We start from the raw sequence: 27,513 nt of genomic DNA, 5'->3' as shown, positions 1-27,513 counted from the left end.
AACAATTCATCTGGCCTTTAAATGAGATGTTGCAGCTTGTGCAAACAGAAAAGCACTGAACTGTGAAAAAGAACAATAAGCAGGGGAAAAGCCTTTAAAAAAGGAAAAGGGAATGCGCTCTTTCCCTTGAAGAAACCAAGAATAAAACGAAGAGACTGGGCCCTAGACGCTGCTCTTTAAATCAAGTGAAGTGCAGATATTTACGTGCGGCTCCACCGCAGCGAACTGCACCGCGAATGAATCAAAAGCTCTCATTGATCAAGCGATTGATCAGGATTTGGCCGGCACAGGCTGGGCCTTTTAATTAAAGCTGACACAGTGCGGTGATGTCTCTTTAAGACACCTTTAGTGATGTAATTATCATTGAACAGGCAATTACCTCAGCAAGGTGGAAACACAAGTGTGAGACCAACAGGGGTTTCAACTCTTTCCCATTCAGAATTGAATTCATTTTAAATTGACATGATTCTGGAATCTGAATTCAGATCTCTGTATGAAGAAATAATAGAGTAAAATGTATTAATTGGTCACTTTTAGTATTTCATTATCCCCCCCACTCTAGAATAGAGTAAAACTTTATTCATTTTCTCCATAGGAAAATTGATTTTTAATGAAAACTTATAAACTTTTAAACTTTTACTATGAGCTACAAGGATTGTATTTGCTTCAACTGAAGCTGTTATTACAACCTAGTTTTAAAATAATTGTTTAACAGCGGAATTCCTGGTGAAAAACTACATTACCCATGATGCTGTACAGAAAAATCCAGATTTTCAGATTTGAGACAAGCAAAACATGGCAAAATATCTCTTTAACTCCTCCCACTCCCATGAACCACTGCAAATGACGTAATCGGGTCGATCTCCCTGAATAAAGTCATTATTTTGTTTTGTTTTTGCGCACAAAAAGTATTCTTGTTGCTTCACAACATTAAAGTTGAACCTCTGCAGTCACGTCGACTATTTTAATGGTGTCTTTACTACTTTTCTGGACCTTGAATGTGGTGATTACGTTGCTTTCTCTTGGGAATCATAAACCTCTTGGATTTCATCAAAAATATCTTAATCTGTGTTCTAAAGATGAACGAAGGACTTACGGGTTTGGACCAACACGAGGGAGAATAATTAATGAAAGAAATTTCATTTTTGGATGAACTAACCATAATGCCGAAGCGTTGTGTGTTGTTGTGAACAACAGTTAAGATGGCATTCCAGGGACCAGTTTACGACAGGGCCCCTCTCTAACTGCTGGTGTGTACGAAGATGTGCCACACTGTGATTGGATCTTTGGTGAATGAACATAAACAAATGTTCAGCAACATCAGATAAGATGTTAGGACAACTACCAGACACCTCTTCCAGAGCAGGAAGGGGAACCTTCTGCACCCACCAAAACCAAGGAGAGGACTTCTTATTGGACGACACATTGACTCTAACCACCCAACTCATTCCTAAGATTTAGGCAAGGACTGCCATAAAAATTACGTCAGGACCCCCTGGATGGAGCAGCAGTGACTGAAATAAAGAGAGGCCACAGAGATCTATCTAAATCCATTCATACCTATGTTTGGAGGCCTTAATTTGATCGAAACTGCATCACATCCACTCCATCTTCATGCAAAGCACAGTTTATATTAATGGTTACTGACTGTTAAAACAACAGGTCATGGGACAATCCTGTTAACAGATAAACAAATGCATGGGCGATGATTTAACCATTTCATATTGTGTTTGGTGTCTACCTGTTTCCTATGATGCCCTTAATAATTTGAAAGAGGTTTGGTAAAGAAATAATGCATGGGTAACATGTTAAAGACACTGTTTTAACACTGTACCTTATGCTATGCAAATGAGTTCCACACTAGGGTGAGCAACACCGGGGTTGCTTCAGATAACAGTGGCCAATCACACTCCAGGATCGGCAAGGCGCCACATTTCAATCTCCTCCTCATTAGAAAGGGATAAATATGTCCCCCGGGTAGACACACCCTTGTTCTGCGTTTCCAGCTCGACGGGGAAGGAGACATTAACAGACACCCCACGTCCTGAGTTTCTGACCTGACGAGGAAAGAGACTACAAGACGGTTAAGGTGAAGCTTTCGCGAGCAAAACCTTTTACATTGCTTCCAGCTGCACTCTAGCTGCAAAAGGGCCCCAGCATTGAAGGACTTCATCTGACCCTTACGGCTCCTACAGCAGCGCAGCCCAGTCCGTAAAGGACCTCTGCATCGGCAGACATTGCCAGTACCACACGGCTCCTCAGCGACGCAGCCAGCCTGCAAAGGAACCTGTGAAGATTCATCTGACCCAGCTGCCCAGTCCATCCTAAAGGACCCTCTTGGCGCAACCGAAGTTCAGCATCCTCCAGCCCAGCGTGGCACGACTACTGGATCGCAACTCCGTGCCCTCCCACTGCACGCAGCCTGCCTCATCAGTGGAAGACGTCTCTGCTACCGGATTGATCACCCGACTGTGTGGAACGTAAATATAAACTTACCAAACCTCTTTCTAGAGACCTTGGCATTAGTTTATACATGCAGCATATGTTTTTCTAACCTGTTTAGATAACAGTTACTTGAGGTCAGCTTGTTACAAATAATAGGGATATTATTTGTTGAATGATAAATAAGCAATTATTTATCACCATTTTACCAGAGCCATTAGGTGGTTTCCATAAGAAGCACTCCCATACAGTTCTCTTCCATTCTACATTCAGTTCAACAGCATTGCATTTATCCATTCTGTGTTCACTTCATTTATTTGTATCTTTGATTTAATTCAGTATTCTCCTTTGATTATTATTTTACTATCTTTTAGAAGTGCATATTCATTATTTCATTATTAATCGTTGTGGTATTTACTCTTGCATGTCTATTGTTAATAAATTTCATTGATTTTTATTATAACTGTGTCTTCCTTGTGTTGATGATCAAAAACTCTAGTTGACCAGACTCTCACAAATCCTTCAGATAAATCAGTTGGCCAACTCCCTCCAGTTTATATTAATTCTGAATTATTGAACAGCTCTTTTGGAGTGTTCTTAAATTGTTAAGATTAAATTCTTAACTGGTGCCCCGTATTACAAAAGGGGGGAGGGGTCATCTGATACACTCATAACCACACCTTAAAGTGGCACGTGATCAAAAATCACTACGTCACCGGTGAATGGAGTAAAAATCACTACAGTGTGAACATGATGATTATTGTTGTTCGAGACTAAACATGAACACGCATTTACTCATCTCACTTGCACGAAACATTCAGTATTCCTCAAAATGAATAAAAACAGTGAAATGCAATCTCAGAATTTTATGCAAAACAGTATTAATGAAATATATTAAATTACACAAATATAATTTATGTATTTAATCTCACCTTATTAACGAATGTCTTTGCTGCTGATCTTCGATGATCCAATTCAACCGTACTAATAAGCAAAAATTACTTTAGATTAGATTTAGAAATAAGAGTGTTGAACTTCCTTCTCCTGTATCCTGTTCTTCAGGATGGCGGCACAGCTGAAAGGCTTGTTTGAGCTGCGCCCTCTACTGTACAGGCGTAAACATGCATTTCCTTCAGAGGCTTATTCATTTCACTTTTGGTGTGAAAGGACCTTCAAGGGGTCATGAATTGAGAAATCAACTTTTCCTTGAGCTTTTGATATAAAATAAGTCATCGTACTATAAGAATATCCTGTACGTTTCAGAACTGAAAACTTCCTTGTTAGTCCAATAAAAGCTTTTATTGACACCAGACCCAGAGAACGACTGATCCTGGAATGTGTCTATAGATGGTGAAACTCCGCCTCCACAGAAGAAATCAACGCCTACTTCATCATTGCAGCGTTAGCCCCGCCCACTGGTGTGTTAGTGAGATGAGGAGGAGAGAAGAGCAATACAGGACTAAAATAACATTACCTTCACGTTGCTCAACTTCACGTTGTTTCTCTTACTAGGATGAAAATAATTGGTTATTTAAATGGTGATTAAATTATATATAGAAAGCGATCAAAGAACGCTCCCTTTACAATCGCTGGAGCTGTCAATCAAACAGCTCGAGTTTATCAGTGACTGAGTTCTGGACTCGTGCCAAAACTCCCGTTTTATTCAACGAATCTCTTAGTTACATTGAGTTTGCACTGTTAGTTATGATGAAAGCATTCGTTAGTGTGCAGAAATTGAGTTACAATGACGAAATCACTGCTTTCATGAGCTCGTGATCGACTACAATGTTCATCACTGTAACCTTTCATGCCACGATATAAATATAATGCTGTAATCAACACTTTTCACGATTAGTTAACCTTGAGAGTTGTAAAAGTAAAAACATGCTAAAAGTTTTCGAGAGAGTAATGCTTACCAATTTCATATGCAAAGATGTCAGCCAATCACAGCAGTGGGCATTTACACTGAAGTCTCACAGAGACACGCCCCTTAAATCAGAGGGCTGAAATCAGGGTAGGAAAAATGCCTTTTATTTCTAAATTATGACAATTTTTGATGTAAAAAGCATACTAACATTAAAAGTTCACCCCAGGAAACATTATAAAACAATAAAACAATGCAGTTCATGACCCCTTTAACATTTGCCAAAAATAGAACTTTTTTTTGTTGTCATTACAAACAAGCAAGCCCAGCCCAGGTGAGAAAAAGCAACTCAAAAGTAATGTAACACATTACTTTTCATAAAAAGTAACTAAGTAACACAATTACATAGCCTAATTTCAGTTTTGCACATTGCAAGTGAGCAGGAGCACCAGTCAGTAATTTACGTCAGGGTTTAGCATTAAACAGATGCAGTCTATGGAGAAGTGATTAATGCAGACGCACGAGCAACAGAAATCCCTACAGCTGCAGACGCCGTCCAGGACGCGCAGAACAGATGCAATAGTACGCTACATTATTCAAAGCAGCCTGCAAACAAAACCATGATGAATGTTTTGTTTCCGCCATGGTGCATATGCACACAACAAACACCTTTGAAATCTATAACAATGCATTTACACACAGGCTTTTTCAGCAGACTCAATAGTCTCAGCGCGGCCTGACTGCATCAGACTGCATCGGCTGATAGCACAGGGCGCATGTGTGTGTGTGTGTGTGATCTTATGGGTTTTTGATTTATTTCATCGTTCCCCATGGTCTACGGAGCACTCAAAAAGCGTTAATGCCATGTATCGGGGCAGGAGCCATTAATCACACGCTCAGCTGAAGAGGAGCCGCCATCCGGCACCTTGCTGGTGATTTGGACATTGAACCCTGAACCCCAGAGACCCTCAGCAGCTCCCCTGTGTGGTCTGGATGAGAGAGAGAGAGAGAGACTGGAGAGGTGAGAACATCTTAACGAGGGGATATGACATCTGTTCACATCCCCACATCTTACAAGAGGCTCTGAGTGAGTTTATGGGAATAAAAAAAGAGAAAACGTGCGTCTCAGAATGTGTTAAAAATTAATTCAAAATTTGGTCTCATCTACTGTATAATTACACTTCTCTTACACCTTAACTAACCCTTAAACCTACCCATACAATCAAAATGTGCCAAGCACAGAGTTATTATAATTAACTGAAACTAAAACCAAAAGTTTTAGCACATTTCTAACATGATTTGGCATGCTGTTATCATGTTTTAACACATTGAATTTGCATGTCGCTAGCATGATTAAGCATGTTGCTAATGTGGTTTAGCACACATTGTTACAGTAGCATGATCAAACTCCCTTTCAGTGAAAGTCTGTTCACTCTGCGGCCATATTTGCAACGCCTCCGGGTAGCTATTTCGGGCATCCAAGACCAAGTCCAATCTATTTGAGTGGGGGAATCCTGAAATCTCAAAAACTGTTTGCCGAACTCACAATTAATTAACATATTTCAAATCAGCAACAAAATCTGACATAAATGTTGTTGCTTATGCTCAAAAAGCATTAAAAAGAATTTATTTTTCAGGCTAGATGAGCCAATGCGCATGTGTAGTCCTAAGCGCGAGTCTCGGGTTTCTATGGGAACCGGAGTTTCTGTTGGTAGCTGCAGTGATGCAATGACTTTACCAATTAGCAATTGGCTCTTTTACTTAGAAGGCAGGACGTATTCTGCCATATTGTGTGTTGCACTTTCTCCTATTCACAAGTGTGAAACGTCTTTCTATATCTATAGTTTTTGGCATTATTTAGCACTTTGCTAGCATGATTTAACATGTTTTAACACATTGTTAGCATGATTTAGCATGTTGCTAGCATGTTTTGCACATTGCTAACACAATTTAGCATGTCGTTAGCACGTTTTAACATACACGTTCTAACATGCTTTAACATTCTGCTAGCATATTTTATCACACTGCTAGCATGTTTAACACATTGCTACCATGATTTAGCATGCTAACATGTTTTAACATGTTGCTAGCACGTTTTAACATATTTCTAACATGCTTTAACATTCTGCTAGCATGTTTTATCACATTGCTAGCATGTTTAACACATTGCTAGCATGATTTAGCATGCTAACATATTTGAACACATTGCTAGGATGTTTTAACATGTTGCTAACATGATTTACCATGCTGCTAGCATGTTTTACACATTGCTAACACGATTTAGCATGCTGTTAGCATGTTTTAACATATTTCTAAAATGATTTAACATTCTGCTAGCATGTTTTATCACATTGCTAGAAAGTTTAACACATTGCTAACATGATTTAGCATGCTAACGTGTTTTAGCACATTGCTAGCATAAATTTGCATATTTCTAGGATGTTTTTTACATGATTTATCATGTTGCTAGGATGTTTTAGCACATCGATAGCATGATTTACTGTGCTGCTAGCATGTTTTAACACTTTGCTAGCATAAATTAGCATGTTGTTATGATGTTTTAGCATGTTGCTAGCTTGAATTCGCATGCTGCTAGGATGTTTGAACACATTGGCTTGCCATCCAGTAACTATAATTTATAATCTATAATAACACATTGGTGGTGGTTGAGAAGATTCCCCCTTCCATTCGTAAGCACTTTAAGTACCCAGAAAAGTGCTATATAAATGTAACAAATTATTATTATTATTATTATTATTATTACTACATACAGTGGAAGTAGCTTGAATCCAAACCAAATGAAAAGATTTTGAACAGTGCCCGTAATAAAACAAGAATCAAGACTGACTTTGATTTTCAGAAATGTGTTTAGTTTGAAAAGCATCACTGACTACAAAATAAAAAGAACTTGAGAAAAACTAATAAATATGGCTGAAACAAATTTGTGTTCTTTTTTTTAAAGCTGGTCCAAAGTACAATGTTTTTCAGTGTGTGAAGCCATATTTGCATCTTTGTAAAATCAAAATAGTCATCTTCCTCAAGAAGTTAGACTCTATGAACTACAAATGGGCATTAGAAATCGGTCAAACTGATGTATCTTAGAAAGCAGCACGGTTACCATCTACCTTTTTTATGATGCTCACTAGGTTTTGCAACAAATCTGTTGAGGATAAAAATGATTTTTCAGCAAATGCCGGTGAACTTTCTGAACAGCATGAAAGTGCTGAATGAGGAAATGTTTGTGTGACGCAGAAACACCTGCTCACTGCTTTCTACTTTTAGCTTGTGTTTGAGCGAATGCTCAGATCATTTAGAGTGATATAAACCGCCTGAAGTCTGGTTAATGTTCAGAGAATCCATTTGTGAAATACATCAAATAAAGGCCATTCGCTTTAGTCTTGTGAAGCTCAATATTCAAGTCAATGTTCTACCTGGTAAACAGATCAATAGGTCTCATTTCCCTGTGGTCAGTCGTTAATTAAACTGTGCCGTTCATTAAAAGTGAAAAATAAGATCAAGCGACTGTAAAAGGATGTAGTCTGTCCGTGAAGGACTGTGAAGGTGATTTATATAGTCATGAATCACTGCGTGTCTCAGAATAAAGATGGCATGGGCCGTCAATGGGAACTTTAAAGCAGGTTTCATCCTGATGAAGACAATTTACTTGAGCTCTTGTTTTCAGAGTCAAATAAAATGTTTCTATAAGCAGCATGCGCTGGTCACTTCCTGATACACGTTCAAAATGCTCAAAGTATCATTAGACCAGAATTAATTCAACCTGAAATGAAAGATAACTCATCTGTACAGTCTGCAGTTACAGTGATTTGGGACCGGCAGAATCGCACTGCTCATGTGAAGCACACTTGCCTCATAATTGATTTCATTAGTCTGCTACTAAACTAATATTCATAACACTCATTAAATATGTAAAAACACATATCAGATGAAACTATTTTTAATCATTTTGTTAGCATTCTAATAGCTAGCCAACAAAGTGTTCCTTGTGAAAAAAGAAGTGAACTTAATTATTTTGGATATGCACTAATTTACTTCAAATCATAAAAGAATAATTTTAAAAATCTGATAATGTAATATTAATAAAATTAAAGGCCGCTTAAGTGCACTTAAAGAGAGAGTACACTCTGTTTCTTAACACACTTTTAAAAAGTGCACCTTTTTGTAATGATGTTAAATTAAACGTTTTAAAGTGCATTATAAATCAAAAAGCACATGTATTCAATTATAATTTTAACTGTGGCGTGCTATTAAGTTAATATATTTTAAATATCCTAAATTTCAATGTCATCATTGAAAATGTGTAATTACAAATATATTTAAACACAAGTTTCAATATAATGTAATTAAAGTATATTTTAGTTTACCACAAATGCTTGTCAGTACATTCAGCAGGACACTTTAAACATATTTCAAAGACAGTAGAATGATACATATAAAGATGTACTTAAGTCCTACTTAAGTGAGTCAAATAACACTCTAAAGTTCAGCTAATTGCATTTAATTGCAATGAACATGCAGTTAAGTGTCTGAAAACATTAAAGTCAGTTCACACTTAAAGGGGTCATGAACTGCGTTGTTTTATAATGTTTCCTGGGGTGAACTTTTAATGTTAGTATGCTTTTAGCACAGTTTTACTATTACAGCTCTCAAGGTTAACTAATCGTGAAAAGCCCGTCCTGTTTGATTGACAGCTCCAGCGATTGTAAAGGGAGCGTTCTTTGATCGCTTTCTATATATAATTTAATCACCATTTAAATAACAGATTATTTTCTTCCTACTAAGAGAAACAAGGTGAAGTTGAGCGTTTAGTCACTGGTTTGATTTACTGACACACAGACAAAGATCATCTGACTGTACATGAATCATTAATATCAGATCAGGCATTAGAATGAACACAGTTACTGACATGTTGTTGCATTACTGTCGAGTCCATACCGTAAAAGTCTGTTTGCAAAGCCTGCGCTGAAATGCGACTGATTTACCAAAGAATCCACAGTGAAATGTACCGAATACAAATAAATAAAGCTCAACTGAGACATTCACATTGTTGAAAATAAATTACCTTTCAAAGGATCCTAATGCTAAGAATATGGTTATGTTATTTTAGTCCTGTATCGCTCTTCTCTCCTCCTCATCTCACTAACACACCAGTGGGCGGGGCTAACGCTGCAATGATGAAGTAGGCGTTGATTTCTTCTGTGGAGGCGGAGTTTCACCCATCTATAGACACATTAAAGGATCAGTCGTTCTCTGGGTCTGGTGTCAATAAAAGCTTTTATTGGACTAACAAGGAAGTTTTCAGTTCTGAAACGTACAGGATATTCTTATAGTACGATGACCTCTTATATATCAAAAGCTCAAGGAAAAGTTGATTTCTCAATTCATGACCCCTTTAAGTATATTCTTTTATTTCCAGAATGAGTACTTTTAACAAGTATGCTAAAATGTACATTTGAAGTTGAAGTGATAAAAATGTTTAGTGTGTATGTCAAGTGCGTGCCAAACACATGAATGCAATGTAAAAATGTAATTTCATCTGCCATGTTGGACAGATTTTGTCACAATATTCTGGGATTGCCTCTGTCTACTGAAAATTCAGCCACAACATCTGCTGATGTCTTGGGCTCTGCGGTGGTCGGTAACAACATTATTTTCTTCTTTTCTCTCCAGACAAATGATAAAGAGGCGCTCTCACATCACAAGCTCACTGGAGATCGAGGCGAGCCCAAGGTGACTCACCTTATTGGACACGATGCGTCGACTTGCAGTCAATATGTTACTTAAAACTGATGTCTAACCCTGCGAGCTCTCGCACCGATGTGACTGATGCCCTCAATATTGTCATTCATGAAGTCTCCAGCGGTCACGCAGACGCATGTATGGTTGAGCAGTAAAGAGAGGATCTGAACGCCTGAAATACATTATCCTGACAGATTCCTGCTACATGAAAACACGCTGTCCTTGGTGTTGCTTTTTATATACACACACTTGGAACACAATGTTTTTTCACAGTCACATATTTCCCACTGTTTCTCGGATATGTGTGCGAAAAATGTATGGCATATGTGTGAACTGCTCTATTCAGTGTCTTCACAGACACACATATGCTGCTTTAGCAAACATGAGCTGAATTAAACCATGTTTGTAAACTCAATCACCTTCACAATCAGACATGAAAACCCTGATCCAAACCCCATCTAATATAACCTTGTATCATCAGAACTTTATTTAGCATTTCTGAAGTTAGTTTAGTCCAGAACTTCTTGTACCAACACAATATGTATAAAATTAACTATTATGTCTATTCACTGCACCTGCGTTGTTTGCAGTAGTGGATGGCAATGAAGTTTTTTTTTTTTTAAGCATATTTTCCAAGTATCTGTACTTTATCAGAGTATTGTTATTTAGGAAAATATTTACTTTTTTAAATGAACTGTTTAATCAGTTCACAAATCAATCACACTGAAAGATTGATTTGTACTATTGCAGAATTACTGTAAATGACAGTCATATTTAGGCCATAACTCTCAGTTGTACGAACATAAACATTAAAATAATGCAAAATAATATTCCCTGCTGCAGCAGCAATGTCTGTTTTTATATTGTATGTTTACACTATTTGTCACCACAATTTTTTTTTTTTTTTTTTGTATTGTGTATGGTATATTTTGTTATTTTCACTTGTTTGCACACACTTGAATTATCAGTAACTTTGATGTTTTAGATATCAGTCCTGAAGTTTAATCTGTTTATAGTGCCATGAGTTTTGATAATAAAATAAAACATTTGCTTGCAGATCCATAGTTGATGTCTCAAATAATTTATGATAATACCGAAGCTGTAACCTGCATCTAGGACATTCTGCTTAAATATTTGGTGCTTTTAGCAGTAGATTGTACCATATCAAACTTCAATAAATTAATAAATAAAAGAGTTTACTTTTGAGCCAATTTAAAACTGGCTAGTGAAGGAGCAAACCTCACATTTACAGGCACTGTTCCAAAGTTTAGGTGCTGTTTTAATTTTAATTTTGCAAATTTAGTGACGAATCAAATGTAACCCCAAGATTTCTTACATGAGGTTGAACACTGGCAGAAAGTGAACCTAAATTAAAAACAGATGGAGACCTGGAGGGGCCTAAAATCAGAATTTTGCTTCTGCTTTCATTTAATTGCAAAGAATTATTAGCCATCCAACATTTTATCTCCTCAAAACAGTCGCAAAGCGTGTCCAAAGAATCAATACTGTCAGTTTTAGCTGGTAGATAAAATTGTGTATAGTCAGCATAGCAGTGGTAGAAGATCTTATATTTCTTAAAAATGGCACCCAAGGGGAGCACATAAAGTGAAAAGAGAAGAGGGCCTAAAATAGACCCCTGGGGCACACCACATATAAAAAATAATGATTTCAAGTTTATATCTCACACTTCTATCTTTTTGCTAGCAATTACGAGTTTATATCTTACGATTCTGAGAAGAAAATAAGAATTGTGAGATGCAATACATTATGTCCCATATATGAACTGCATATATGCATTTTGTTTACATCAAATTCATGTTTTAATAGTAGACTAATCATTGCAGGACTCATCAGTCCAGTCTGTCCGTTTAATGGCTTGCAACTATAAACATCTGCGTTTTGCTTCAAAAGGCATCTTTTTTTTTTTTTGCATTCCGATTCTGACATCCAAAGACATTTCAGGTGAAAACATCCAGCTTATTAAATGCTTTAAATCTTGGTTAAGTGAACGTTAAGGGAACATTCCATTTTGGCATTCTTCGAACATTATGGGAACGTTACTTTTGAATGTTCTCTGAACGTTCTGATACAAGTAGCAACATTTAAAAAATGTTAGACAAACATCCAAATAAAATGTTTCAGAAAAAGAAAAAAAAAATTCTATAAACTACATCTATAAACAATGTTTTTGTGCTAATCCTTTTTCCGAATTTTCTATTAACGAACATTTTAACTTTCAGATAACTTTATCAGAATGTTCTGAGGACATTCCCTGTCAGCTGGGCTTGTTTGTAAGGGGTTTTAGCCATAGTAGAATTATTTCTAAACGTCTCATTTGTGACGCTGTCGGTTGAAAGAGGCTCCTGCTTAAGTTCATCATTCTACACACTTGTTCAAACAGTAGGAAGCAGCATTATATTGTGGCAAGCACTTAACTAATCCAATAAACAAAGGAACTCACTATTACAGTTTTTTCACTATTACTTATTAAAAATGCCTTCTTTTGGGCATTCACCTCTGTTCTAGCTTGTGTACTCAATCTAGCTTATACTTTGAACTTGGCACCGTACTATGAATATTGTTGGCTCTTATGATAAATTGTTTGTGCCGTCCCTCATTTGCAAGTCGCTTTGGATAAAAGCACCAGCTAAGTGAATAAATGTAAATCTATTGCATGCCAAATTGTAAGGCAGCATTTTTTCAAGTATCCTTTACAATACTGAAAATCCCAGACAAGCTCAGTGAAAAATTCCTGGTGAACGAGATGTAATGAATGTAATAAGAATACTTGTATCAGATTAAATACTAAATGTATCAAATAAAAAGACTTTATTGTAATTAAAAATTGATTGAACTGATTATTTGACTCAATATTTCTGTGTGATGTAGTATTATGTATTTTGTGGCTTAGCATGATACTAATGCCAACTCTATTGGAATCAATTGTGAATTGTCAAATTGTCAAATCATCTGACTTTGAGCTTGCATTTCAGTTAGGATGTTGATAATAAACAGTAAGTCAGCTCTATTATCTCTATTGTTTCTTTCTCTGAATTTGATTTATTTTCCAGTTTCCTTTCCACAATCTTCAGTTTTCCCAGCAATATTCATACTGGAATTTGTAAGAACAGAAAAGACAATGGCATCCAGTTTTGCAGAGATTTCTGGAAGGCAAGATTAAACCCATTGACGTCTTTTTATTCACTGTCTTAAAAAAAGTTCTGCAGCAAAGTAATCATTTGATTATGCAACAGTTTATGCAAAAGCTGTTTATGCGACACCTGTATTTTATCACTTTTTGCGTGGGCAAAATATTGTTTGAGTTATGTAAAATGCATTTGGTATCAGACACTCTGTTGAATGAAAAAGTTATTGCACTGTCCGTAAGACTTTGTTTTGCTTGTGTGCATTTGCTTATCATAAAGCTTTATCATTTCCATAGTTTAAGTGCAGCTCTTTCTGAGAGCACATTTATCACCAAGGCTCAGAGATAAAGTCTAATATCCCCAGCAAAACAGTAGCCTCTAAAAAATATGAACCGATATTTGTAGACAAACTGCCTGAGTGGAGACCCAGTGTTGTTTGTGTTTATAACATGATTTCCATTAAAAGCATAATAATTGCAACGCTTACAACAAACCAATTCACTGACAGCTCGTTCAAATAGTACGAATACATACAAAAGACCTGCTAATGTGCATTCCACACACAAATCACAATAGCTGTGATGCACAAACTACAACATTCACACATACATTCAGTGTCACAGTCACAATCAGAATGATCCTTGTGAAAAAGAGCATAGTTTTAAAAAGAGTACTTCTTATGGAAATAATACACATACAGTAAGTGCGAACTGAATGTAGTGTTTTCGGACACTTAACTACATGTTAATTGCAAATAAATGTAAATTTATATTTCACCCCAAAATGAAAATTCTGAAAATTTACTCACTCTCATGTCGTTCCAAATCCATAAAACTTTCATTCATCTTCAGAACACAAATGAAGATATATTTTTATATATAAGATATATTTTATTTTATATTTTACAGAAAGAGATTTCTGTCCGTCCAGTGAAAGTCAATTCACCGAAAACTCTGAAGAGATCGTAAAATAAATCCATATGAATAGAGCGGTTTAATTCAAGTCATGTGAAGAGACTTGATCACTTTATATGATGAACAAATTTCATTTAGGCTTTTATTCACATATAAACTTTGATCAGCGAACAATGGTTATAGCAGAACCAACTGACTCATGTTACGCAGCACGTTTGAGCTTCAGCAAGAACCAATGAGATTCATTCTCGTGTTACGCAGCACGTTTGAGCTTCAAAAGCAGTTGCAATTCAGCACACTTAAAATATATTAAATGTAATATTGAATAACACACTACAGTTAAAATTATAATCAAGTATGTCAACACATCAAAATAAGTGTACTTCATTAAAGCATGACAAATCATTATAGTTTAAAACGCACTTTAACGTAAAACTTTTACATGATTAATTTGACATTATTAAAAGTCTCTTTAAGTGCACTTAAGTGGTCTTTTATTTCATTGATATTATATTATCTGCAAGTACAGTTTTTTTTGAAGTACTCTACAACTGCACGTCCAAAAAATTAGGCACACTTCCTTTTCACAAGGGGAAGAATTCTAGTAAAGGACAGACTCTAAAAGTTCTTTGTAACATGAGCTGCAGTCAGTGACGCACTGGAGGTCTGTGTATTTTATCTCCGGTTTTCTGAATGTGATCATAAATCTTCTTTGTTCTTGGCTCTTTATAGAGTTGGATCAGGTCAAGGCCAAGAATACAAAATTATTTAAACACAGAGTTTAAAGGCCTAAAATAAGTTTTCGAATAATAATTTGTTCTCTTTGTGGGCTTCTTTTTCATCCCACACAATATTTAAAGAAGAAAATATTGCATTTGTGACTTCACGTTGGACTTTTTTCCATATAATTGCAACTTTATATCTCAAAAATGTGCCTTACAACTTTAGATTCTTGTAATTGCAACTTTTAATTTTGCAAATGCATCTAGGGATAAAAAGGACCGGAGTACAACAATGAATGATGACAACAATGTAGACTTGCATGCAATATTGCGAATGCACTGCTAGTTCTGAGGTGGAATAAAAAACGTTTTTGTCTATTTGACTTTGTGCCAACAGTCGCTAGTGCACATTCAGGCCCTGTTTGATATCAGTTTTACATTTGCAGTGCCTTGTTTTTGGATGTCAGTCCTCTCAGCTCGAGTCTACTGACCCCATCGGCCCTGGCCCTGATCCATCCTTAGACAAATCTTCATGTGCTACACTGACCACTGGATCCTGCTCGGTCACACATTAATTGGTCGATCAGCCAGCGCTCATCCCTCTGAAGCAAAAATAAATGGAAAGCCACTGCATCTCTGGCTCTCTGGTGTATTCCTGTGCTTGTTAGTGGTGTAAATTGTCTGGCGAGGCCTCCGGGGAGTTTTGCAGGAAACAGGTGTTTACTTAACCCGAGTCTGCAAATTGGCTTTGAGGGGAGAAAATTTCAGTGCACAGAAAGAGAAAAGGAGGAGAGAGAGGGAGTGCAGCAGCAGGTAGTGAGGAGGAATATTTGCTTTGACAGGCGAGTCGATTAAGCAAATGTCCTTATCAAACGGGTTTGCGCATATGCCAGTGTTCACAGCTGTGTGCCGCGTTCCTCTGCTGGCATGGAAGTAGATTTAAATCAGATTTGGCCCACTTGGGTTGGGGGTGTCGCCCAAACTATAATCGCTACCGAATCATGAATATGCTAATGGCTCTAGTGGTTATTGGTTGACATGTTAATGCATTAAAGCCTTTACTGTTAATGTGCTGTGATTGTACATGTCTCTCCTCTAACCTGAAGAGCTTTTTTGGTCACACTTCATATCAGGTGGCCTTAACCATTTGATTGAATTTACTTATTATGTACATACATGTTGGTGCATTGCAATTACATTTAAAGTACTTTCATTTAATTAACATTTGTAGTTACATTGTTAATTTTACCTCTAACAGTAACCCAACTATTACCATAAAACTCTAACCCCAGACCAGACCAATGTAAACCAGAACTTACTACAACCAAATATTCACCTCAAAACAGACCAGACCAAACCAATTATTCACTTTGAAACAGACCACAGCAAACCAGACCAGAATGTTCACTTCAAGATCAGAAAAACACATCAGAAAAAAACAGACCAGACCAGAGCAGAATGTTCACTTCAGAACAGACCAGAACTTACCAGAACCAAATGTTTTCTTTGAAAAAGACCAGACCAAACTAGACCAGAACTTACCAAAACCAAATATTCACTTCAGAACAGACCAGACCAAACCAGACCAGAACTTACCAAAACCAAATGTTCACTTCAGAATAGATCGAACAAACCAGACCGGAACTTACCAAAACCAAATGTTTACTTCAGAACAGACCAGACCAGACCAAACTAGACCAGAACTTACTACAATCAAATGTTCACTTCAGAACAGACCAGACCAGACTTAGAAAAATAAGACCAGACCAAAACAAACCAGACCAGACCAGAATGTTCACTTGAGAACAGATCAGACCAGACCAGAACAGAACAAACTCAGAAAAAAAGTTCACTTCAGAATAGAACAGACCAGAGCAGAATGTTTACTTCAAAACAAACCAAAACAGACTAAGATCAAAAAAGACAAACAGACCAAATCTAATCAGACCGGAAAATACCAGACCAGAGATTTTTACATTTAAAGAAAATCTAAAATTTCTGTTTCCAAAGTTAACCAATCTTAGGCGAACATCATGTTTATCTGAATATGTAATTAATGCACACACAGCAAACGTCCATTTCCACCTGTTCAGTGGTGAAAACATGAAATTCTACTCTTTGAAAATGAGGTACATTGAATCTCCTCACAGATTTGTCAACAGAGGAATTCTCTGAATTATTCAAAAGGATAAGGGCTTGATAATAGCCAATTGTTCAGTCTTTATTATAATGCTGTTTTCTCTCTCTGCGAGCTTCCACTCTGTCCTCTTCTTTCAGTATGCAAATAAAAACACACGGTGACCTTCTGAATAACAGCCTTCTCTGGGTTTTGCATTAGTTTACAATAGGGACAACAAAACTAAAAGTTATTGCAGTACAATAAATGCAATGAGGCCACAGTGATGTTTACTCCCTGTATGACAACAACAATCTCTCAGCTGCACTAAAAAAAAAAAAAAAGATTTTATTCCTCAGTATGTTTGTCTTGTTTTAAGAGTTTACACTTAAAACAATAAAACAACCTGCCAATAAGGTCAGAAAAACAGACTTCCCTTTGAAGTTTATTTTTCTGACCCCATTGACAGATATTTTTTTCTAGTTTTAAGCATTTTTTTTTTTTTTTTTTTTTTTTACATGAAAGAACTTAAAGAGCACCTATTATGCTTTTTTACATCTTTCTTTAGTGTGTGATGTTGCTGTCTGAGCATGAAAAAGATCTGCAAAGTTTCAAAGCATAAACAGTTATTCTTTATATCAGTGTCAGTGTTTCTGAACTCCCTGAAACGCCTCCATTGTAGTCTTGAGTTTTCTTCCAGGGAACGAACACGTCACAATATTCCTCATTTAAATAATTAATACGCAGAATAAATGGGTGGGGCCTGGTTGAGTTAGTTAGTAGTGTGTTGAAACTGGCAGTTATGGTAAGGGGCGGGGCATTTTCCAAACATGCTCGAAGCGCTTGACCAATCACAACACACTGCTCCAGCCGACCAATCAGAGCACACTGTGCTTTTCAGAAGGAGGGGCTTCATAGAGACAGGAACTAAACAGAGCGTTACTGACAGACTGGGAAGAGAGGAGCTGCAACAATGGAGAATATGAGGAAAATAATCAACATTCAAGCATGAAAACCTGTTCTAGTAGAGCCCAAAAACAACACCAAGACTCTGTAAAAGGGCATTACATGGCCTCTTTAAGAAAACAAAACTTATGTAATTTTGCTTCTCAAATAAATGTATCTTGATTTAAGAATGTTTAGATATTTGTGCTGGAAAACAAGACAAAAATAACAAGTAATAAAATCAGCTAAATGTCTGCATGAAATTGTTAAACTTTTTTTTTTATCACTTCATTTTATTTTATTTTATTTTTTTTTTCAGGTCTGTCAAGTAGGACCATGTTTCTTCTTCAAATTCAAAAACTACCCTGTTACTTCTGAAGATAAGCTGTTTTGACAGTATGATCACATGAGCACACACGGCACATCTGTGGTGTTTAATCAAGATTTATCAGAGCAATTACACCTCAAATGCTCCATCACTCAACAGCTGTGTGTGTGTGTGTGTGTGTGTGTGTGTGTGTGTGTGTGTGTGTCATGTTCAGGTATGCCAGTTTAACAAGGTGCCAGTCATAAAGTAGAAGATCCATGTTCAGTGCTAAATGTGCTGCTGTACAGTTAGTGTGATGATAACCCTGACAGTAAACACTCGTCTGACATTCAGGTGGATGGAGAGAAGGCTGCTGTCACCTATATAACCTAACTATAGCATCATCATATAGGTATACATATCATAACACTTCACTGAATGGAATGTCTCTGCAGTGCATTGACATCTGTGATGCATTTTCAGTCTATCTATACTCCCGTCTGTGGATGGAGATCTGGTCCACGCTAATTACATTACAGTAATGGAAGATTTGCACCAGTGATTGAGTGCTTTGGTTGCAACATCTGTCTGTACACTGGTAGCAAAGCTGGACACAAAAACTATTACTAGACCCTCTAAAACCCAAACCTAGACACCTTGAGGCTTTTAGCTCCAAATGAACTTCAAGAGAGAAATTACTAAACCATACTTAAACAGATAAAGCCTACTGTATCATATTTGATACACAAATTTCTAAGGCCTCTAAATGATCAACATGATAAACCTGTTGCACACAGTTCCTCTGTCGTCTGATTGACAGTTTAGACTTTTTTTTAGCAAGTAAAAGTCCTTCAGTATAATTGTACAAACGGCCACCTTCAGCTTGTGCTTCACGTGTGTGTGTGTGTGTGTGTGTGTGTATATATATATATATATATATATATACATGATATTATATGATATTCTTCAGGTCAATCTTATATTCACAGTCAAAAAAATCAGTTTGACTATCTGCTGAGGAAAGCGATATCTTTGTCTTTGTCCTTTTAACATTTAAGAGGATTTCCCATGACAGCGCTAGTCAATGCATTTGTCAGTTGCGTCTCGTAAGATGTTGTTTAAAGTAAAAACAACTTCCTTGTTTCCTTTTTTCAGTCATTTTCTATATAAAAGTCTTCCACTGAAGTCAAAATCACTAACGGACTCTTTCTCAATACAAAAAAAAATACGGCATGTTTTTTATATAAAATATTATTTATTGAACAATAATATTTAAATTAACAGCAATAGCCACTATAAAAAAAAATAAAATAGTAAAAATAGGAAATAAAATAGGAAATAAACACAAACAAACATTTCAGTCAAATGTACAAAAGCAGCGCTCTAGTTAGTACAGGATTTCATTTCAATGTAAATATAAGGTTATGAAACTTAATATAGCCCTAAAGCCAAATCTGTTAGCTCTGGAACAAGTAATATATTAATAAGACCAAAGATTGCCTGTTTGATATACCCAAAACGAACTATACCTCATGTTTAAACACTATCTACATAAGAACCAGCTGGGCGAGATGAAGCTGTTCTCTGCGGGTACACAAGCTCTGAATGGTCGCTGACGGCCTGGAGCTCACATCTCTGAAAGCATCTAAACAAATTTTCAAATAGGCGCTATGTTTATATATAAATAGCATATCTGAGGTCTAAACAACTACATTCTCACCTAAAAAAACTCTTAAAACTACATTCAGTTACAAAATAACAGTAGTATCTATAAAAATGGTGGTTATATATATATGTATATATATATATATATATATATATATATATATGTATATAATCTACATAATCTACATAATAAAAACCTCATACAGATCTCTTTGGCGTGTGTTGGGTCATGAACAGAAAGCACACTAAAATAAACTCAAGATCATAAGCCGAGACCCAAATCCTTCACAGTTTGAGACCTTGACCAAGACAGCAATAAACGAGACCCAGACCGAGGCCACATTCATGTGGTTTCCAGAGGTCTCAAAAGCGAGACCATAAGATCAAGACGTGAACTCTGGTAATGCTGTATGTTCTCTGTGTTACTGATGAGAAGCTGCATGTGCTGCTATGGGACGGATCTATCACAGCTAGAGAAGTTGCTGTTTCGAGCAACCAGAGGAGACGTACGGTTTTCTTGATCTTCTGTTTTCTTGTTTCTATCTCTCTGTCTGTCTGTCTGTCTATCTAGCCGTCTGATCAAAAGTTGACAAATTGATCAAAAGTGACAGTAAAGACATTTATAATGTTACAAAAGATTTGTATTTCAAATAAATGCTGTTCTTTTGAACTTTAAATTCATCAAAGAGTCCTGAAAAAGAAAATGACTCACAGTTTCCACAAAAATATAAAGCAGCACAGCTACTTCCCTTTAAAGGGATCGTCAATGCAAAAAATAATATCCTGTCATCATTTACTCACCCTCGTCTCGTTCCAAACCTGTATGACTTTCTTTCTTCTACAGAACATAAAAGAATATATTTTGAAGAATGCTGGTAACCAAACCATTTGGATTCCCATTGACTTCCGTTGTATGAACAAAAACTACAATGTGTCTAAAAAAAAAAAAAAAAAAAAAAAATTGGAACCAAAACTGTTTGGTTATCAACATTCTTCAAAGTATCTTCTTTTACATTTCACATAATTTTCAGTTTTGCATTGATGAATACTTTAACCTACGTTAGGTCATTATTGTTAAAAATCAATTTACCACTTGTTAATCACACTGAATATGCTGACAGTTTGGTCATGAAAGAGATCCTGTTTTGTACTTATACAGAAGACGCCGCATGCTTCATGAACTGGTGAACATGTGGTTGTAAAACCTTTGAGAATCTATCTCTCTTTTTACGCTCTGCTCTCGCTGGTGTGAATGAACTGCTTCACTCTGCCTGAGCCTGTTATAACGAACATCCAGGTAGTCATTTAGCTGCCGTTTTTATCCAAAGAGCCGTACAGGTTCGGTCCTCCTGGAGTAACTCAGGGTTAAGTGACTCGCTCAATGCTGGAATCGAACCAGCAACCTTCTGATTACCAACCCGTTTCAGCCGCAATGCCACACCACCCACGTACACCTTCCTTCTATTCTGAGAGCTCTGACTCAAGCAGACATATGTTGTGTGAATCTTACTGTAGGTGTGAATATCGTGAGGCAACAGTCGCTCATCTTCTCCATCAGATTGACACGGTTAAAAGCTTCTCGGCAAGCGGGTCTTTTGGGGCTGTCAGTGGGCCGAGATGTTCCCCGACTCTCTCAAAGACTGTACGCCTTCTCCTACATGACTCGACGACTTCTGTTGACACAAAGAGCTTTTTGTAGCTGAACTTCTGAGGGCTGGAGGTGCCAGAGAGATGTGTCATGTCTCAGCGCTGATGTGTGGATCGTTCTGCCGTGGAAAGCTGCAACTGTATTAAGCGCCTGCTTCAGATTGCGATCGCGGCGAGGGTAAAAGGCGCCGCCGGGAAATAATTGATACGTGACGGCGTGCTCAATCTCTCAGATCCTCGGTGGAGGATTCAAGCGACAAAGACTGTGATGTAACAACATCGAATTACAGTTCGCAGAATGAGAGTCATCTGTCTTTTAACGCAGGTTATTTAAAAGGAAATTGCTCCCTGGATCTGAAGAGCGGCCCTCGTGTAAGCGTGGTAATACCCTCGCGGTAAATAGCAATCGGCGACAGAAGATTGAAACTAGAACACTAGAGCTGCAAAATGCCTCTTGTATCGAGAGCTCAATCTTAGTATCGCTGGATACATTTTTAATAAGTTCGGCGCAGTTAAACTCGAGGTGAATTGCACTCATGCCAGCACTTCATTAGGAAGGAGAGCGTCAAATGTGAATTCAGCAGCATGAACATCCGCCGTTTTCAAAAGCAGAGAGATGCAATGTGAATATGTGCATTGAAAACACATAGTCATCAGCCACACCTCGCTATTCTGATGCTGTGCGTCCGACTCCTCGCTCAAATCATGGGACAGGGCCGCGGACGGCTCATTCCCCCTCATGTCCTCTCATTCTCTGTATTTACTGCATGTACATTCATCCCAACCATGATGCAAATCACCCCTTTCAAGTGTGCCGTGAAAACTATCTCTCCATAATCAGGCCGTTCAGCGGTGATTCAGTGCTCATCTATTACAGAAGAGTTGCAGTCTCTCTCCAGCTCAGTTTAGCATTGTGCTCTACAAAGTGTGCACCATTGAATTGAACTAAAGACCCATTTCTTTTGTAATTCCCGTGATTTTGAATCTAATTCAGGTGGCAAATGGGATGCAGAATCATAATGCAAATATAAAGAAAGTAGAAACATGTTTATCATATTACCAATGTTTTGTTTTTATTTTTATTAATATTTTGTATGAGCTTTTATTTTTATATTTTTATTTATTAATATGAATAATATAATTAATATAACAATGTATTTATTTATTTATTTATTTAGGTTTAAATAATTTTTGTTTTAGTTTTAGATTTTATTTATTTATTTACAGTTAATTTTAGTGCTTCAATTTAAACTTGTTTAAGTTTATTGCCAAGGCAACATTTCTAATTTTTGTTTAGTTTAGGTTTTCCAACTAGAGATGCACCGATACTAAATTTCTCAACCGATACCGATAGCCGATTATTCAGAGTGATATCTGCCGATACCGATACTGATAATTTGGGGGTTCTGCCTTTTATACCTTCTTTTAAATTAATGATAATTTCATTATAATTAATAATTAATCATTATATTTTTAATTATTGTATTTTGAAATAAATGCAAATAAAAACTTTATTCTCTCTATTTCATCAACTTGTTTCAGAGTAACTGGTATCAGTTATTCACATAAACACATTACTCAAATTAATATTAACACACATTAACTAAATTATGAAGAGTAAATTAATATTTCTTAACTTTCTGAATGTTATTAATTCATATAATTACTATTAATGTTGAATATCAAACTGGTTTCTTAGCATTTTATTTACACAAATCACAAATTCAGTGCATTTTCCTGCCCTCTTTTGATTGACAGGATATATTGGCCCTGATTATCAGCTGTTTTTAAAGTATCGGCCGATAGTGTAAAAATTTGCTTTTATCGACCGATAATTGGCCGATATATTGGTGCATCTCTCTCTCTCTCTCTCTCTCTCTCTCTCTCTCTCTCTCTCTCTCGATCAGGCATAACATTATAACACCTTCCTAATATTGTGTTGGTCCCACTTTTGCTGCCAAAACAGCCCTGACCCGTCGAGGCATGGACTCCTCTAGACCCTTGAAGGTGTGCTGTGGTATCTGGACCAAGATATTAGCAGCAGATCCTTTAAGTCCTGTAAGTTGCGAGGTGGAGCCTTTCTTCAGCACATCCCACAGATGCTCGATTGGATTGAGATCTGGGGAATTTGGAGGCCAAGTCAACACCTCAAACTCGTTGTTGTGCTCCTCAAACCATTCCTGAACCATTTTTGCTTTGTGGCAGGAGCATTATCCTGATGAAAGAGGCCACAGCCACCAGGGAATACCGTTTCCATGAAAGGGTGTACATGGTCTGCAACAATGCTTAGGTAGGTGGTATGTGTCAAAGTAAGATCCACATGGATGGCAGGACCCAAGGTTTCCCAGCAGAACATTGCCCAAAGCATCACACTGCCTCCGCCGGCTTGCCTTCTTCCCATAGTGTATCCTGGTGCCATGTGTTCCCCAGGTTAGAGACGCACACGCACCCGGCCATCCACGTGATGTAAAAGAAAACATGATTCATCAGACCAGGACACCTTCTTCCATTGCTCCGTGGTCCAGTTCTGATGCTGACGTGTCCACTGTTGGGGCTTTCGGTGGTGGACAGGGGTCAGCATGGGCACCCTGACTGGTCTGCAGCTATGCAGCCCCATACGCAACAAACTGTGATGCGGTATTTTATTTCGTTAGACTTTTAAAAAATTCCAGTTCATCAATGACGTCATCCTACAGCAGCAAAGATGAAAACAGCAGCACAAACTTCAGCAAGTCTCACTGATGGATTTGACGAGTTCAGTTGTGTCACTTCAAGATGACGTCCTCATATAAGCTCACTGTCATTCCTCACTCTTATCATTCCGAGTTACTAAAAATTATGATAATCTTTTATAGAAAAACTTCCTTAAATAACAACACAAGCATGATGGCTGTGAAGAGCACAGGAATGATCCTCCTCATGCGGCTGATAATCAGACTCTCGCCGGTGTCATGATGAAAGCACACAGTGCAGGATCTCTGACACTCACTCACTGTCCCTCCAAGGGCTGATTAGAATATCATATGAGAGCTGATAGTTCATTAGCACATGCTGAGTTTTCAGCAGGGACCAGTAGGCAAACAAAATGAAGAAAAACAAGAACAAAAGCCATGCTGTGCATAGAGATGGAGGGAAATGTGTGACACCTGGATAAATGACCTGACTAACGTCAACAAAGATGAATAAATTCTTTAAAAAAATCTCATTGTTAGTTCATGTTAGCTAATGCATTAACTAGTTGAGACCTATAGACTGAGAATTTATATGTGTATACTGTAGTGACCAAAAGTGATGTCTGGAGGGGATGTTTGCTTTTGATGACACTTGAGCATTCATTGACTAAAATGTAATCAGCTATAAATATTTTGCTGGTTTTCCCTTGTTTTTGATTACAGCAAGGAATTGATTTGCTGAACTTTGTGCATATGTCGTGTTTAACTTATTTCCAATCCTCCTAAAGATCTTCCCAAAATTGAGCTTCATTGGAAGACTGAGGAGGCCACGTGAAGACTTCAAAATGTTGAGCATGAACACTTTCATTGCATGCACGGTGTGTTTGGGATCGTTATCAAGTTGAAAAATACACATTTGATCTCCAAACAGATCCTCCATACTTGGCTACATTATGTTCAGCAGGATTCCCAAGTATTAGTCTTTTTTTTTAAAGTACCAGTATATTTCCCCTGCCGTACTTAATGGCGCCACTCGTGCACTTGGTGTTAAACCACTCCAGTCGTCTCCTACTAACATACCTGAAAAGGTTGTTAAATTTTGACTTGTCGGACTGCAGAACACTGCTGCAATCTTCCAAATGCCAGTCCTTATTTGCTTTGGCAAATGCAAGGTGTTTTTGCAGTAGATAAAACTAATAAATGGTTTCTTTACTGATACACAACCTCTCAACCCAGCCTCTTACAGCCTTCGGCTTACAGTTCAAGATGAAACTGGAGGTCGGAGGTTTCGTCCAGGTCTTTGGAAGCTGTTTTGAGCTGGTCAAAATTCTCAATAGGCTTTCTTGACCACTTTGCATTCTGCATGGTAGTGGTCCATTCACATCCAGCACATGAGCAATATCCAAAACTAGCTGACCAGATTTAGACATTTTCAACAATATCTGTTGAATACCTGTTTGGTTGCAGAGGACAGCTCTTTCCATCTGGCCATTTTCACTAAATCCCACAAAATAACATCTAATAATAATATAGCTAATACCTGCCACATGGTGATTTATTGAATTTTAGGCTGGAAATAATGAGTGCAAGCTTGACATGACCACTGGGCTATAAATGACGTCCACACAATTCGACATGTTTCATTGCATCATGACAAATTATACAATTGAAACATGGAAAACATACATTAGTTTTACACCCAAGGCACATCTTAACAACATGCACAGGAAATATTTACCACCTTTTAATGGGCATCTGGTTGCTGTCAATAGGAAACAAAAGGTTGGGGTAATCCAAAATGAAGAGTCGTGTTAGTAGGTAACAGGCGCAGTTACACAGAGACGCTCAAGAACTGTCAGCACAGTGACAATGGCCCTCATTCATGAAGAAATGTCTGTGTTAATCATTTGTGAAACCTTTCTTATGTAAATTACATCGAATGCTCCAATTTATGTAAGCATTGTTGTTAGAATGATTTACGCAGAAATCCGTTCTGCTTGTGTTTCATGAATGAGGCTCATTAACTGAATTAATGTTGAATGTAAGCAAGAACACATTACATTGCCAGTGTCATACATATCCACTACTGTACAAATGTATTTTGTGCATTAAATTGATCAGTGGCAGTAAAGACATTGATTGATTAATTGATTGACTGATTGATTGATTGATTGAAGGCAAGCTTATTTTATTGCAATTTATATTTTGATGGCTTACTGTACTGATTCAGTCAACTTAGTAAAAACAAAAGCTTGACGATTAAAGGGTTAGTTCACCCAAAAATGGGGTCATTAATTACTCACCCTCATGTCGTTCCACACCCGTAAGACCTTCATTCATCTTCGGAACACAAATTAAGATATTTTTGATAAAATCTGATGGCTCAGTGAGGTCTGCATTTACAGCAAGATAATTAACACTTTCAGATGCCCCAAAAGCTACTAAAGACATATTTAAAACAGGTCATGTGACTACAGTGGTTCAACCTTAATGTTATGAAGCGACGAGAATACTTTTTGCCAAAGTCACGTGATTTCAGTAAACAAGGCTTCATTACGTCGTAAGTGTTTTGAAATTTCAATCGTTCACCACTGGGGGGCGTGACTGGCAGTTTGATACACGCTCTGAACCACTGATTCGAAACAAAAGATTCGTAAAGCTTTGAAGCTTCATCAAGCAGTGTTTTGAAATCGCCCATCACTAGATATTGTTGAATAAAGTCGTTATTTTTATTTATTTGTTTATTTTGGCGCACAAAAAGTATTCTCGTTGCTTCATAACATTAAGGTTGAACCACTGTAGTCACATGAACTGTTTTAAATACGTCTTTAGTAGCTTTTTGGGCATCTGAAAATGTTAATTATCTTGCTGTCAATGGAGGCCTCACTTACCCCTTTTTCACCAAGGCAGTTTGAGTGCTGGTTCGGAGCCAGAGCCTAGTTTCAAATCAGTTCTTTGTCTTTCGACACCCAAAGCACCAGCTCCAAACCAGGAAAAGTGGTTCATAAATAGCACCAAAACATTGCTGGGCTAGAAGTAAGAACCGCTTGCGTCAGGGGCTGGGGGCGGGGTTACCGTGACCAACAAGAAACTTGTGACCGCCATTTTTGAAATAGCAGCTAATAGCAGCTCGATTGTAATCTCCGTCTGTATACAAATTACGGCGAGCCGTGTTTGGATACCGATGTAGGTTCGCAAAGCCATAAGCATCAATATTAGTGAAGCGTCTGCCATTGTTGATGGAAGGCTTGCTTGAGATGCATCGGAGCAGCGCGGATTCGGCGGGTGGCATCGGAGTGCCGCAGGTACGCGGGAG

The sequence above is a fragment of the Ctenopharyngodon idella genome, chromosome 5 (genome assembly GCF_019924925.1).
Source record: "Ctenopharyngodon idella isolate HZGC_01 chromosome 5, HZGC01, whole genome shotgun sequence".
In the NCBI taxonomy this organism is placed as follows: Eukaryota; Metazoa; Chordata; class Actinopteri; order Cypriniformes; family Xenocyprididae; genus Ctenopharyngodon; species Ctenopharyngodon idella.
Note: the sequence above shows the minus strand (reverse complement) of the source record.